Source organism: Acinonyx jubatus, chromosome D3 (assembly GCF_027475565.1).
Source record: "Acinonyx jubatus isolate Ajub_Pintada_27869175 chromosome D3, VMU_Ajub_asm_v1.0, whole genome shotgun sequence".
Taxonomy (NCBI): Eukaryota; Metazoa; Chordata; class Mammalia; order Carnivora; family Felidae; genus Acinonyx; species Acinonyx jubatus.
The window spans coordinates 56,503,256-56,519,566 of NC_069392.1; the positions used below are offsets into that span (position 1 = coordinate 56,503,256).

The 16,311-nt window shown below is 34.8% G+C and overlaps 1 protein-coding gene and 1 long non-coding RNA gene across 13 annotated transcripts in view; one reads left to right on the top strand and one right to left on the bottom strand.

Moving 5' to 3' along the window:
* KIAA1328 (KIAA1328 ortholog) overlaps positions 1-16,311 on the top strand; it is a 355,545-nt gene that overhangs the window by 66,373 nt on the left and 272,861 nt on the right. The window lies entirely within an intron of this gene.
* LOC128312513 (uncharacterized) overlaps positions 1-16,311 on the bottom strand; it is a 93,520-nt gene that overhangs the window by 65,945 nt on the left and 11,264 nt on the right. The window contains exon 3 of one of the 3 annotated variants that reach the window (XR_008291912.1): positions 5,418-5,916. The exons of the other annotated variants lie outside the window; for them this stretch is intronic. This is a non-coding gene — a long non-coding RNA (uncharacterized LOC128312513). Of the gene's footprint in view, positions 1-5,417; positions 5,917-16,311 lie in introns of those variants that run through there. 3 annotated transcript variants of the gene reach the window in all.

Consider the following 16,311-nt stretch of genomic DNA (forward strand, 5'->3'; position numbering starts at 1 on the left):
TGAATGTATATATCAGACTGGAAAGGATACGCATCTTAACAATATTGAATATTCCAATTTATGAACATGGTACATCTCTCAATTCATTTAGATCTGATTTTCTTTTGTTTCCTCTTAGTGTTTTGTAGTTTTCACCTACGGATCTTGCACATGTTTTGTTAGACTTTACTTAAGTAATTTTTTGGTACTAATTTGTATTAACTTTTAAAATATTTTCAGATTTTACATTTTCATTGCTAGTATAAAGGAATGTGATGGACTTCAGTATGTTGATCTTGTGTCCTGTAACTACTAAACTTACTGACCAGTTTTATGAATTTTTTTTTTTTTGGTAGAGTCTTTGGAATTTTTCACATTGGCAATCATACTGTCTAAAAAGAAGGATATGTTGACTTTCTCTTGATACACTTTTTATTTCTTTTACCTGCTTTACTGCACTAACTAGTTTACTGGTTTTACTGCACTAATATGATGTTAAATAAAAGTGGTGCTGGAGGACATTATTACATTCTCCAGATCTTAGTGGGAAAACTTTTAGTTTTTCACCATTAATTATGATTTAACCTATAGCACTTTTTTCTTTTCTTTTTTTTTTTTATTGAGGTGGAGTTGACACAGAATGTTACATTAGTTTTGGATGTACAACATAGTGATGTGACAAGTCTATGTGCTATGTTCACTGCAAGTGTAGCTAGCTACCTTCTGTCACCATACAACTCTATTACAGTACTATTGACTATATTCCTTTATGCAGTGCCTTTTATTTTTAAGTAGGCTGCACGACCAGCATGGAACCAAACATGGGGATTGAACTCATCGTCCTGCTTAATCAGCTGAGCCACCCAGGCATCCCTATGCTCTACTTTTTATCCCATGACTTCTTCATGCCTTAAGGGAAGCCTGTATCTCCCACTCCTCCTCTCCCATTTTGCCCATCTCTCTACTTCTCTCCCTCTTAAAACCATTAGTTTTCTGTGTTTATGAGTCTCTTTCTGCTTTTTGTCTCGTTGGTTGGTTTTGTTTTTTAGATTCCACATGTAAGTGGAATCATATGGTATTTGCCTTTCTCTGATTTATCTCACTTAGCATAACACCCTCTAGGTTCATCCATGTGGTTGCAAATGGCAAGATCTCATATGTTTTTGTGGCTGAGTAATATTCCCCTGTGTGTGTGTGTGTGTGTGTGTGTGTGTGTGTGTGTGTGTGTATACCACATTTCTATCTGTTCATTTATTGATGGATACTTAGGTTGCTTCAATACATGGCTTTTGTAAATAATGCTGCAATAAACATAAAGATGCATATGTCTTTTCAAGTTAGTGCTTTCCTTTTTTGTTGGGGGGGGCGGTGGGGAGTGGGTAAATACCCAGTAGTGGAATTACTAGGTCATATTGTATGTCTATTTTTAGTTTTTTGAGGAACCTCCTTACTGTTTTCCAGAGTGGCTGCACCAATTTACATTCCCACCAAGAGTGCACAAGGGTTCTTTTTGCTCCATATCCCTGCCAACGTTTGTTATTTCCTATCTTTTTGATTCTAGCCATTCTGACAGGTGTGAGGTGATATCTCATCATGATTTTGATTTGTATTTCCCTGATGATTAGTGATGTTAAGCATCTTTTCATGTGTCTGTTGGCCATCTTTATGTCTTCTTTGGAGAAATGTTTATTCAAGTCCAAGGAATTACTGTCCAAAAAATTACTGGCTATGTTTTCTTCTACGATTTTTATGGTTTCAGGTTGTACATTCAGGTCCTTAATCCATTTTGAGGTTATTTTTCTGTATGATGTAAGAAAGTGGTCCAGTTTTCATTCTTCTGCATGTAGCTGTCCAGTTTTTTCCCAGCATCAGTTATTGAAGTGATTGTCTTTCCCCCATTGATTATTCTTGTCTCCTTTGTTGTAGATTAATTGACCATACAAGCATGGGTTTAATTTTGGGCTCTTTATCCTGTTCTATTCATCTATATGTCATTTTTTTTTGTGCCAGTACCATACTATTTTGATTATTACAGCTTTGTAGTATACTTTGAAATCTGAGATTGTGATACCTCTGGCTTTATTCTTCTTTCTCAAGAAAACTTCGGCTATTTGAGGTCTTTTGTGGTTCCATACAAATCTTAGGATTATTTGTTCTAGTTCTTTGAAAAATGCTGTTGAAATTTTGACAAGGATTGCATTGAATCTATACATTGCTTTAGGTAGCATCGACATTTTAATAATATTCTTCCATTCCATGAGTATGGAATTTCTTTCCATTTGTTTGTGTGGTCTTCAATTTCTTTCATAAGCTATAGGTTTAACATATACACCCTTCATTAGGTTAAAGCAGTTTCCCTCTATTTCTAGTTTGCTGATAGTTCTTATCACAAATGGATGTTGCATTTTGTAGGAGGCTCTATGTCAAGCGATATGATCATATAGTGTTTCTTATTTACTATATGGTGAGTTATATTGATTTTTGAATGTTGAAGCAGTTTTGGATTTTTGGGCTGAACCCCATGTGGTGTGATGTATTATACTTTTATATGTTGCTGGATTTTATTAGCTAATATATTATTCAAGATTTTTGTTTATAAGAGATACTGGTCTGCAGTTATTTGTTTTTGTCTTGTAATGTCTTCATCTGGTTTAGTATCAGTGTGATACTGGTCTTAAAGAATGAACTGGAAACACTTCTGTTCCTCACTTTAGTTCCTGCAACAGTGTATAGAATGAGTTTTACTCTTTTTCCCCTTAGATTTCTGTTAGAATTCACTCATTAAGTTATCTGAGCTTGAAGTGGTTTTTGTTTGTTTGGTGGTGGATGTTGTTGTTGTTGTTTTTCCTTTCTGATAGGAACATTTTCAACTACAAATTCAAGTTTGATCAACATGGGACCATTCAGGTTATCTATTTCTTTTTGAGTAAGCTTTGATGGTTTGTGTTTTTCAAGGATTTTGTCCATCTCATCTATGTTTTCAAATTTATATGCATGAATTTGGAGTATTACGGTACTGAGTATCAATGGTTTTTTGAATTATATTCATTTTAATTTGGAGTAAAGTCAGCAAATTTCTTTCCTCCTCTTTGGAATATACTTAAAAAGGGATGTGCAAAAAAATATGGTTGTTTCCTCCTTATGGAGAAATTGCTGTTTGTCATTTCTTGAACTTGAGCCTAATAGCTTAAGAGTGACAGTTGTTCTTAAGACAGCAAAGTAATTTGTTTTCATTTATTGTATCAATTTACAAACAATTTGTGTGGAAACCATAGATACTTTTTTATAGCCGATTCTGACCATATTTTTGCAGACTTGGGAGAGTGTATGTCAGTTGTGAATATATTAAATGAGATTACAAGACAGAATTTGCATCTGTATGAATCCAGGATAGTGGGTTAATTATTATTTATATATAAAAATTGCCAATTATTTATAATAGTATATTAGATTTAAATTGAGCAGCTTCTCCCTTTTTATACAGTATTGTGACATCAACTTTATTGCCAGTGTAAGTTCAAAAAAGTATCCCTATTTCTAAAGCTAAATTGAAGTAGACTTTATTATCCACATAGACTGAACCAGAGTCTGTGTGTGTGGTAGATTTGGCCCTAGTTCTTTACCCATTTCTAAATCCACTTTCCATGTGACTTTACAGTTATATATATTTACCTTCCTGTTGATTTGGGATATAATCATATTATTATGATCAAATAGAATGAGTCAAAAGTGAAAGATAGTATGCCATTTTCAAACCTGGTCATTGAAAAAAACGGCCTTGAGGGGCACCAGGCTGGCTTAGTTGGTAGAGCGTGTGACTCTTGATCTCAGGGTTGTGAGTTCGAGCCCCACATTGGGTATAGAGATTGCTTAATAAAATATTTCTTTTCTTTTTTTCTTTTAATTTTTTTAATTGTTTTAATGTTTATTTATTTTGGGGAGACAGTGAGACAGAGTGAGGGAGTGGCAGAGAGAGAGGGAGACACAGAATCTGAAACAGGCTCCAGGCTCTGAGCTGTCAGCACAGAGCCCGACGTGAAGCTTGAACCCATGAAGTGTGGGATCATGACCTGGGCCGAAGTCAGGAGCTTAACCGACTGAGCCACCCAGGCGCCCTCTTTTTTTTTTTTTTTTTTAAATGGGCCTTGAATGTTTTCTCTTATCTTACTGCATTTCTGTCACTGTCATGAGAAACATTCTCAGGAGGATGAAAAGTCTTTGGAAGCAGTCTACCCTTTATTGCCCAGGGTGAATATATCACGCGTTATCAGTACCCCAGAAGAGTCCCCTCGTGGCTCCTTCCAGTTACTACCACCTCCCCCCACCAGTGGTGGCTTTTATAAACCGTAGCTTACTTTTTACCCTCTTGCCTTGCAGATTCTCAGTTGTTTGGCAGAAATCTTGAGGGAAAATCAACATGTTGAGGCTTCAGAAATCTACCAAAAGCTCCACTGGTTTTGTATTCTATTTTATATTCAAAAAATGCTTTCTGTAATAGTTTAGTTTATAAAAAATTGCTAGAATCAATTTACAGTATAATTCCCGGGACTCCTGGGTAGCTCAGTCAGTTAAGTGTCCAACTTCGGCTCAGGTCACGATCTCACGGTTCGTGAGTTTGAGCCCCATGTTAGGGCTCTGTGCTGACAACTTGGAGCCTGGAGCCTGCTTCGGATTCTGTGTCTCCCTCTCTCTCTGCCCCTCCCCTGCTCACGCTCTGTCTCTCTCTCTCAAAAATAAGTAAATGTTAAAAGAAAATTTACAGTGTAAGTCCCAAGATCTTGGCATTTTTAGCCTGTTTTCCTACCTCTTTCAAGACAATGTTGTATTTAGGAATTAGAATTGTGGCCGTGAATCCTTGCTAGCCATTAAGGAGATATGACATTCTTCTTTCAAAATACTTAGCTTACCAAGGCAGAAGAGAAGAGTTAGACTTTCTATTAAAACTGGTAGTGAGTGTTTAAACCAAAAATGGCTTTGGTCATTTGTCAACCAGAATTCCTATTTTCTTTTTAACTCTCTATTATTTTATTGTGACCTTGAACAAAAACCTTACACGTATTTTATTTACTGTTTAAATTGCTCTATTTTTTTGCAAAGCAAGCCATCTGCTCTTAAAGCATCTAGGCAAGAAACACAGACTCAAAGAAAGAAATTGCATGAAGCTGTGTAGTATAGTGGTTGAAAAGAGAAGTAAGACCTATTTGGATTCAACATTAGGATATGTTCCAATTAAGCTGCATGAATTTGGTCAAATTATTTTTTAAGCCTCATATACCCCCTATGTGGTATGTGTATCTGTGTAACAGATTTTACCTCATGTGATTATTAAGAAGGTTATATGTGATAAAAAATGCATTTAAAGACTTAATATAGTGCCTGGTGCATAGTAAACACTCACAAAGAGCTCTTTGATGATACTATTATTGTTAATTACTCCTATTACTGTTACTAAATATTTCACTGGAAATAGGAAAATCTAAGCAATTTTAAGGCTTTATTAAAAATACTCTTTCTATGCTTTATGAATTTTAGAATTTAATATCTTATAGATTACTACTATGACCTTGTGAAACAGTTTTTTTCCCTTCACATCTCTGTTAATCTTTTAGTTAAATGTGTCTGTTTATATGAATTTTTTCGAAGTATTCATTTTCTATAGCTATTGCAACAAATTGTTATGGACTTAGCAATGTAACACGGCACAGATTTATTATCTTATAGTTCTGGAGGTCAGTTCAAAAATCAGTCTCAGTGGGCTAAAATTACGGTGTCAGCAGTGCTGAGATCCTTTGGAGGTTCTAGGAGAGAACCCTCCCCCACCTTTCTTAGTTTCTAGAGTCTGCCAGTATTCCTTGGCTTCTGGCCCAGTGATAATTCAACCTCTTTTTGTGTCATCATAGATCTTTCTCTGGCTCTGACTCCTTTCCATGAGGACGCCTGTGGATATATTGGGCATGCCCAAATAATCAAGGATAATCTTACTATCTCAAGATCCTTAATTTAATCATATATACAAAGTCACTTTTTCTAGATAATGTGACATATTCACAGGCATTTGGGATAAGGACATAGAAATCTTTGAGTGTACCATTATTCTGCCTACCACCATCCTTCCTGCAGCCCCCAGAACTTCATTCCTGTCCCACATGTAAAATACATTCACCCCATCCCAACATTCTAAAAGTCTAAACCCATTACAATATCAACTTTAAAAATTTTTTCTAAATCCTTTCAGCTCAAAAATTCAAATCTCATCATCTAGATGAGGTATGGGTGAGGTTCTGGGTATGATTTGTCTTAAAGCACAAATCCTATCCATCTGTGAACTTGTGGAATTGAAGAAACAAGTTATCTGCTCCCAAAAGACAGTGGTGGGACAGGAGTAAGATACAAGTTACAAACATTCTCATTCAAAAAGGGAGAAAAATGGAGTTACCAGTTCCTGGCAGGCAATTTTGAAACCCAGCCTGGCCAGCTCCATTAGGTTTCAGTACCTGGGAAAGATAGTCTCTGATGTGAGGTTCTACTCTTACAGACTCATGGCTCTTTAAATCATTCTTCCTTTTTCATGAAGGCTAGTACGTGTTCACAGTTGAGTAGTTTCATCAGCCTAATTCCAGCTTATGGTATTTGTCCTCTTTTATTTTGTCCTCTCTCTGTCCCTAGCTGGAACAGAGCTAACAGTGTTTCTGTTTTTTGGTTTTTTTGTTTTGTTTTGTTTTGTTTTTTAACATTCTCCAGAACCTTGTGGGTTTCCTATGTATGTCTTGGGGATTCCTTCTGTTATCTAGGGGCTCCTTCATAAATCTTTCTTGAATGATCCCATCTCTGTATCTGGGTTCTGCCTCAATGGCTCGAGTCTGAGTCACATGCCTAATCTATTCCAAGATCCTTCTGTGTGTTTGAGTATTCTGACTTTTTGATCTTCCCAAGGCACTATGGAAAGGTTGCCTAGCATGTTTTAGGGCAAAGTCCCCTTTGCTATTTAATGTAACATAGTCACAGGTTTTTGGGATTAAGATATGGTCATCTTTGTGGAGATGAGCATTATTAGGCCTACCATAGTATTGTTCTTGTTTTTCAAAGAATTTTTTTTTTTTTAATTTCAGGTACATCCCTAATAATACACTCCTTCCTCCCCCCCCCCCCACATATGTATGTATATAGGTATTTGCAACCAAATAGTGTTGCAGTAACTGTTATTCATTAGGGAAATACACATATTTTGGATATATCATCTTGGGCTTCTGACCAATTATAATTTGTTTTTAACACAGTAGAAATGACTTCTGTCAGGCCATCTGTACTTCTAATCTAAATTAAATGGTATATTTCTCATTTCCTATGTCATTTATGCATGCATTTGCATTATCTGGTTTTAAAATATTTTTATAAGTTACATGAGGTACATGTGATTTATTTAACTACATTTTAGGCTCTTCAGTTTAAAATGTCATTTTGACATGTCTCAGTTTAACTTTCTTTTTGTTTTATCTGGTACTGTACTCAGTAGAATGAATTCTCATTGACAGACTCACTTTTATATTTTGTTTTAATTTATCTAATTTTCATCTAATATTACTTTCCAAAATCTTATTAGATAGTACAAAATTACTGTCAAATGTTCTGAAGCTTCCCATTGGTCTCTTCAAATCCATCTTATTTTATAAATATCTGGCAGAATATTTTTTCTTTTGTATTTTTGTGCTTCAGCATTGGTTATTCTAGGAAGTTTATAGATATTTGACATTTTTTCCGTTGTTGATTATCAACACTGAAATACGTTTTTAAAACTCAATACCATTTCAGTATCTAATGCATTTTCAGTCTTTAATCTTATTTTGAAGTTGTAAGTTGTTATTCAGTAGTGGATGTTCACTGCAATGATTTTAGGGAGAGTTGTTACAATTTTTAAGGGGCACAGTAAAGTTGTATCATCAATTATTTTTTTATATTTTTTTAATTATTATTTTTTAGAAACACATTAATGCTAAAAACTTTAAGAACAGTTTCTTAGTTTTGTATGCACTGAATTGGGAAACAATTTGTCATTTTTATAGTTGTAAACACTGTGTCACCTCTGTTAGTAGTTTCCGCCAAAGATTGATGATATATATTTAGTTATCTCTATGATGTGATTTTGAGAAAAGAAGGAAGTATAATAAGGCTCTTTTATTTTTTTTTATTTTTATTGTTTTTCATGTTTATTTATATTTGAGTGGGAGAGAGTACGCATGTGCAAGCAGGGGAGGGGCAGAGAGAGAGAGAGAGAGAGAGAGAGACAGACAGACAGACAAACAGACAGACAGAATCCGAAGCAAGCTCCAGGCTGTGAGCTGTCAGCACAGAGCCTGAAGCGGGGCCCGAATTCACGAGCTGTGAGATCATGACCTGAGTCCAAATCAGACGCTTAACCTACTGAGCCACCCAGGTGCTCCTAATAAGGCTCTTTTAATAGCCATGTATCAAGATGATCTGTAATGATAAGAATAAATAATGGTGAAGTAGAAAAGAATAGTGACTTACTATATTCATGTTTATAGCTCAGAAAGCTGCAATTCACGGAGATTGTGTAACTTGGTCCATCAATTAGTAAGTAGTCCCAACAGTTTGGATACAACTGTCCCTGAAGTTCTAGCTCTATTCAATTACCAGTGACACGTTTATGCTAGAGAAGCAGTTGGTTTTGAGACGAAAACTAAAATAAGTTACATAAATTATGTATTGTATTGAAATAGGGTGGCCTAATTGATTTATAAATATATATAGTTTTTCACGCCTCAGGTAATTTGCTTATATGCTTAAGTTTCCTCTAATTTCCAGTATCATTGCAGAGATTAATGTTTAAGTGGCAGTCTTTGCCATATCGACAGCACCATATATAATCTTTCCAACTTGTACAAATAGTCACTTCATATATTTAAGAGGTTAAAAGTCAGTTGACACAGTTTCAAATACTTTATTGGCTTATTTTTATTTACGCACAACCTGGCTATTTGTCTTTGCATTAGCTGACTCCGTGTTATACAGCCATCTTATCCTAAAACAAGTCTTGTCTTCAGTTCAATCATTCTATTTCCTTTTATTTATTCATGTTGTTGTCTATCTTCAGTGCTACAGCAGTCTTCACTATCAAGCTAAGTTCCTCCAATGCTAGCTAAGGAAATTAATCTTTTGTAACTCACCCTATTTGGAGATGTCCTTTACCTTATTTTAAAATTCTTTATTAATTACTTATAAATATTTATACTATATAGTGTGTACTTTTAAATAGCTTTCCCTGAGAAAACTTCTCTACTTTGTTTTTAAGTGTATATTTTCCTTTTACTGGTTACTCAGTAAATTTTCACATACGTGTTTAACTTACCGAAGTCTAAAGTTAGTATCTTTACTCTTCATGCATAGAACACATTAATTCTATTAACTGCACTACTCCAATTTATATGTTGCCATTGTTTTGTATTTAAATTAGGGGTTTTTAAAAGAGCTCTTTGAGTATAGCTTAAAAAAAGAAACACCACAGATTATTTCTTGTATCTCAGACCTTCTACCTGGCATCACTTACCTTCTTTTTCAAGTATATTCTTTAGCATTTCTTTTTGTGAGGATTTCCGGGTTTCATCTATACTTCTTTTTGTCTAAAAATGTTTGTGTTTTCGCTTCATTCTTAAGATTCTAAGTCGGTGGTTACATTTTGCCAGCTCATTGAAGACATACCATTCTACTCTCTTCTGGCTTTCATTTTTGTTCTCTAGAGCCATCTGTTTGCATACTTCTCAGTCCTCTTCTTTATATGTGGTTTGTTCTGTGATTTCATTCTGATGATTCTAGTTATGAATTTCTTTCTGTTTACCCTGCTTAGGAGTCATCTGTTATCTTGAGTCTGTAGATTTGTGTTTCATTGCTAGTGAGAAATTTTTAGTTATTATGTATTGCTGTTGCCCCTTTCTCTCATTCGTTGCCTTCAGGAAACTCAGAGTAGATATATTTTTGATCACTTTATTTTATCCTTTATAACTTTTCATCTCTTTTCATATTATCTTTGTTTCTCTATGCAACATTCTGGCTTTTTCAAGTCTCCTTTAAAATCTCTCTTTTCATTTCTGTCTAAGCTACTGTGTTAAATGCTTCCATTGAAATTTTAAATTTCAGCCATATTTTTGGGGCACCTGAGTGACTCATTTGGCTAGGCATCCGACTTCAGCTCAGGTCATGATCTCACAGTTAGTGGGTTAAAGCCCCGCACCGGGCCTTCTGCTGTCAGTGCGGAGCCTGCTTCAGATTCTTTGTCTTTCTCTCTCTCTCTCTGTCAAAAATAAGTAAACATTTGGGGGCCTGGGTGGCTCAGTCGGATGAATGTCCGATTCAGCTCAGGTCATGATCTCACCGTTCGTGGGTTCAATCCCCACATTGGGCTCTATGCTGACAGCTCAGAGCCTGGAGCCTGCTTCAGATTCTGTGCCTCCGTCTCTCTCTGCCCCTCCCCTGCTCATGCTCTGTCTCTGTCTCTCAAAATAAATAAATGTTAAAAAAAATTGTTTTAAATAAGTAAACATTAAAAAAAATTAAAAATAAATTTGAGCCATATTTTTATATAGCTAAAAAGTTATAGTTGGATCTTCAAATCTATTTGGGCATTCTTTATTGTTTTCTACCCTCTGTTAATGTTTTCATCCTTCTGTTTTCTTTTATTGGGCATATTAAATATAATTATTTTATCTTCCATGACAGATGATTCCAAAATGTGAAACCTTTGTAGGTCTGTATCTGCTGTGTGTCGTCTAACTGATTCTCACTTATGGTATTTGTTGCTATCTAGATACTGATTTTTTTTTTTCTGTGAATTGCTTATTTGCTTTGTAGTTTTGTCTCTGGGAATTCTTTGAGGTTTGTGATAGAGGTAGGTTTTTCCAAAGTAGGTTTGGGTTTTTTCCCAAAGTGCTGTCATATAGTGTGATCTCTATAATTTAGATTATCATTTTGCACCACCTGGGTAGTATAAATTTTAGATGAAAATGTATATGAAGGCAGTTTCGTGGTCGCAGATTCTTAGGATGATTTGTGTAGTCACTTGAGCTTTTCATTTTCCTACTATAATATCTTCATAATACAGATGTAGGAAAGGAATGTAAGAAACAAAGACTGCTCAGTTGAGTCTGTTTCTTTTGTGTGTGTGCCAAAGCACATCAGCACGTGCTCTACAGGGGAAGACCTTTTGATGAGACAGCAAAACTCCTGGATGTGGTGGAAGAGAGGATTAGATACTAACTTTAAGCTCTAATACTTTATGTTCATAAAAATCCCAAGGAATCTTAAAAAACAAACAAACAAAACTCCCAGAGCTATTAAATGAGCTTAAAATGTTACAGGATAGAAGATCAAGGTACAAAAAAAAAGAAAAAGATCAATGTACAAATATTTATCACAATGAAGAACTAGAAACTGAAATTTAAAAAATTGCTGTTTACATTGTCTCCCCCACAAGTGAAACAATAAGGTATTAAATACATACGGAATCTGAAGGCTAAACGCCACAAAATGTTGACAAAAGAAATTAGAGAAAACCTAAGTAAATGAACAGACCAGCCATGTTCATAGAGTGGAAGATTCAACATAGTGAAGGTGTTAATTACCCTGGAATTGTAAATCCCTATCAAAGTTCCAGCAAGATTCTTTGAAGATATAGTCAAGGCGATTCTAAAATTTATATGTAAAGGTAAGGAAGCCAGAATATCTAAAACAGTTATTTAAAGGAAATAAAAAGTTGGAGGACTCCCACTACTCAGTTTCACTAGAGTAATCCAATGCAGTATTGGCAAAAGGACAGATCCATAGATTCATGGAACAGAATAGAGATTACTGAACTGGAGCCACACAAGTTTGTCTACTGGTTTTTGGTTTTGGCTTCTGGTTTTTCACAAAGGTGCAATAGTGTCCTCAATTAGAGATAGAGTTCTTTGATATGACACCAAAATAATGATCCATAAAAGAAAATTAACAACTAATTAGACAGTATCAGAATAAAAGTTTCATATGTGCAAGAAAGACTCCATTAAAGACAACGAAAAAAATATACCACAGACTGGGAATAAACATTTGCAAATTACATATCCAACAAAGGATGTAAACTCGGAGTATATAAAGAAGCCTCAAAACAAGAAAACATCCTCATTTCAAAACGGGAAAATATTAGAACTGACATATAGGAGAAGATTAATATCTTCTTCCTCTGCCCTTTTGAGTTCTCAACTGGGACCCCTGTAGCAAAGGCTAGATTAACAACAGAAGAGCATACAAATTTAATTAGTGTAAGTTTTATGTGACGCTGGAGCCTTCATAAGAAATGAAGACCTGAAGAAATGGTTCAACCTGAGTGTTTGTATGCTAGGTTTGATGAAAAGTGGAAAATCATGGAAAGGTATGATAGGACAAACCTGAACAAAGTGTAGTAAACTGGGAGAAATTTGTACCAAAGCCTGTTTGTTCAGATTCCACTGTGTCCCTTCATCTTTGGAGATAAAAATGTTCTTTTCCTCTGGATATAGGAAAGTCACCTCTCATATAAGGGTTTTATAACCTGCTTCAGAGGAAGGTCCAGAAAGTCCTTTGTGCACATTCCATATTTCATTTTCCTTCCGCTTGAAATATTCAGTATGCCAAGGTGCCAGCCATGTTTGGGAGTAGTGTGTCCTGAAGCCTATCAGACACTTCACGAAAAGACAGTATACAAATGGCAAGTAAACATGAAAAGCTGCTCAACATTTTTACTCATTTGGAAAATGCAGATTAAAGCCATAATGAAATACCATTACACACGTATGATGGGTAAAGCCTTAAAAAATACAATAGTGTTGTCAATGATGCGGAAAAACTGGAATTCTCATACATTTCTGGGGGCTATGAAAATGGCATATCCATGTTAGAAAAAAATTTGGCAGTTTCTTATAAAGTTAAGCATTCATTTATTGTATGACTCAGCAATTCCACTTCTAGGCATTTATGAGAAATTAAATGAAACAGGAGAAATGAAAACTTACACACAAAATCCTGAATGTAAATGAGTATGGCAGCACTATGCCTAATCGCCAAAAATCAGAAACAACTCAGATGTCTTTCAATGAGTGAATGAATACACAAACTGGTAAATCCATTTGATATAATACTGCTTACTCTGCACTAAAAAGGATCAAACTGTTGTTATACCCAACAACACGGATAAGTCTCAAATGCAGGATTAATGCATGATATTTTCATGATCCAAACAAAGTTCAAGGACATGGGGGCACCTGGGTGGCTCAGTCGGTTAAGTGTCTGACTTTGACTCAGGTCATGATCTTGAGGTTTGTGGGTTCAAGCCCTGTGTTGGGGGTTCTGTGCTGACAGCTCAGAGCCTGGAGCCTGCTTTGGATTCTGTGTCTTCTCTCTCTGCCCCTCCCCTGCTTGTCCTCTCTCTCTCTCTCTCTCTCTCTCTCTCTCTCTCTCTCTTTCTCATTTTAAGAATAAATAAACATTAAAAAAAATTTTTTTTAAGTTCAAGGACATGGAGTTTTGCATAACAAAGAACATTCATGTACTGAATAAAGGTTCCCCCTTCCTAGATGAGCTATTAGTTTAGATAAATCTTCAGATGAGTATGGAATTGCTCAATCCTTTCACCTTAGCAAAGGATAAAAAAAAAAACAAAAAGCAGCAGCAAATGACTTTATATAGGGAGTTCTGGACTTGATATGTGAAATGTTTGAACATATAACTATATATGTTCTATGAATATAGTTTATAACAATGATGTTAGGCAACTTCAGGCATCACATTTCTATTACTAGTTCTTGTTTTTCATGGACTATATTGAGAATTTACATTTTTAGTAATGTCTTCAACATCAGGATCAAAGTGATCTTTGAAAATTTTTATGAATTGGGCAACCGATTTTTCAATTATGTGAAAAATAATTGTGGATTTTAAATTTTACTTAGTCCTATTATGTAATCGGGCTGCATCTTTTGGTTTGTTTCAGTTGGGAAACTTAACGTACCCTTTTATTTTGTGGACCCTGTGAGATACATAGGATCAGGCATACTTGCTACTGATATAGAACCTAGTTTCTACACAAAGAAATGTTTACCTACCTTTGGTCACAGAAATATTCTCCTGTGTTTTCCCCTAAAAGTTTTAAAGCTTTGGCTTTTATGTTTCAGGTTTTGTTTTTTACCTTGATTTAAAATTATATATATTGTGAGGTAGGGGTTGAAGTAGTTTTTTCCGTGTAACTATTTGTTTCAGCACCATCTGTTGACCGGCTTTTCTTTACCCATTGTTGCTGTGTCATCTTTGTTGATAATATCTATTTCTAGACTCTTTGTGACTCATTTCTCAACTTTTATGCCAATGTAATGCTGTCTTGATTACTGTGGTTCTATCATAAATGTCTAATTCAGATAAATCCTCCATCATTGTTCATATTTGTCCAGATTGTTTTGGCTCTTCTAGTTTTTGGCTTTTCTATGTAAATTAAGAAATAGGGTGTCAGTTTCTATTTAAAAAAGAAAAAAACACTTCCTGGGATTATGACTAAGAGGTTATTGAATCCATAAATTAATCTGTAGAACATTGACATCTTAATAATAAGGAGTCTTCCAATCCCTGAAAATGTTACATCTCTCTATTTATTTAGTTATTCGTTGATTTTTCTTGGCAGTGTTTTAAAGTTTTCAGTGTAGAAGTTTTGTGTACTTTTTGTTAGATATATTTCCAAGTACTTTGTTTTTTGACATTACTTTACATGGTTTAAAATTTCATTTTTCAATTTGCCTCTAGCATATAGCAACATAATTTTTTTAAATGTTGATTTATTTTTGAGAGAGAGAGATAGAGCGTGAGCAGGGGAGGGGCAGAGAGAGAGGGAGACACAGAATCTGAAGCAGGCTCCAGGCACTGAGCTGTCAGCACAGAGCCCGACGCGGGGCTTGAACTCACGAACTGTGAGATCATGACCTGAGCCGAAGTTGGATGCTTAAGTGACTGAGCCAGCCAGGCATCCCTCATATATAGTAACATAATTAATATTTGTCCACTGATTTTGTACACTGAGATGTTCCTCCGCTTATTTAATAGTTCTAACAGATTTTTTGTTGTTGTTGATTCCTTGCTGTTTTCTATTTAAATAATCATGTATTTGCAAATAGAAGCAATTCTGCCTTTTTCATCTGTATACCTTTAGTTTTTCTCATAATTTTTTTTTCCTGGTAGGACCTTCAGTACAACTGAATATTATAGACCTCTTGGCCTTTTTCTTCATCTTAAGGAAAACATTCAGTCTTCCATATTGTATATGATGTTAGCTTTAAGCTTTTCATAGATTTCCTTATCAGGTTAAACCACCTTGCAATTCTAGTTTTCTGAATATTCTTATTGGGAATGGATACTGAAACATGTCAAGTGCCTTTTTGCATTTATTTGAAAGTATCATACAGTCTTCTTTATGTGGTTAATATGGTGGATTTCATTGACTTTCAAATATTAACCTTTTATTTCTGGGAAAATCCTTATCTGATTGTGGTGTAGTATCTTTTTATATATGGCTGGATTCAGTTTACCCAGGCTTATTTTATTACTATTTATGGGGTATATTGTTCTATAATTTTCTTGTAATATCTTTTTCAAGTCTTGATATTAGGGGTTATGGAGGTCTAATAAAATGGGTACAGAAAGTTTCTTCATTCTGTTTCCCCCCAAAATTTGTGTAAGATTGGTTCATTTATTGCATTACCGATAGAATTCACCAGTGAAGCTTTTTAGACTGAAGTTGTCTTTGTTAATAACAAATTTATATTTTCTAATTCATCATTTCAGCTTTTGTTGGTTATGTTTTTCAAGGAGTTTCCTATTTATCCAAGTTGTTGAATATTTTGGCATAAGAAGTTCATAATACTCCATTATTCTTTTGTTTCAGTACTTTAAAGATGTTATTCTGCTTTCTTCTGACCTACATAGTTTCTGGTAAGAAGTAACTTCTAATTCATATAATTTTTTACTTGGGTATAGTAAGTTGTTTTTCTTTTTCTTTTCAAAGTAATTTTGTTACAATGTGTCTAGGTGTGATTTTCTTTCCTGCATGGGGTTCACTAAAGTTCTTGAACATTTACATTTATTATCTTTCAATTCTGTGGGAAAATTTCAGCCATCATTTTTTCAAATATTTTATCTAAACTTTTCTTATCCTAGGACTTCACTTGCATGTATGTATACCTCCTAATATTGTCTCAAAGTTCATTGAATCTGTTTAATTTTAAAATCTTTTTTCTTTCTGTTACTTAGATGATGCATACTGATCTG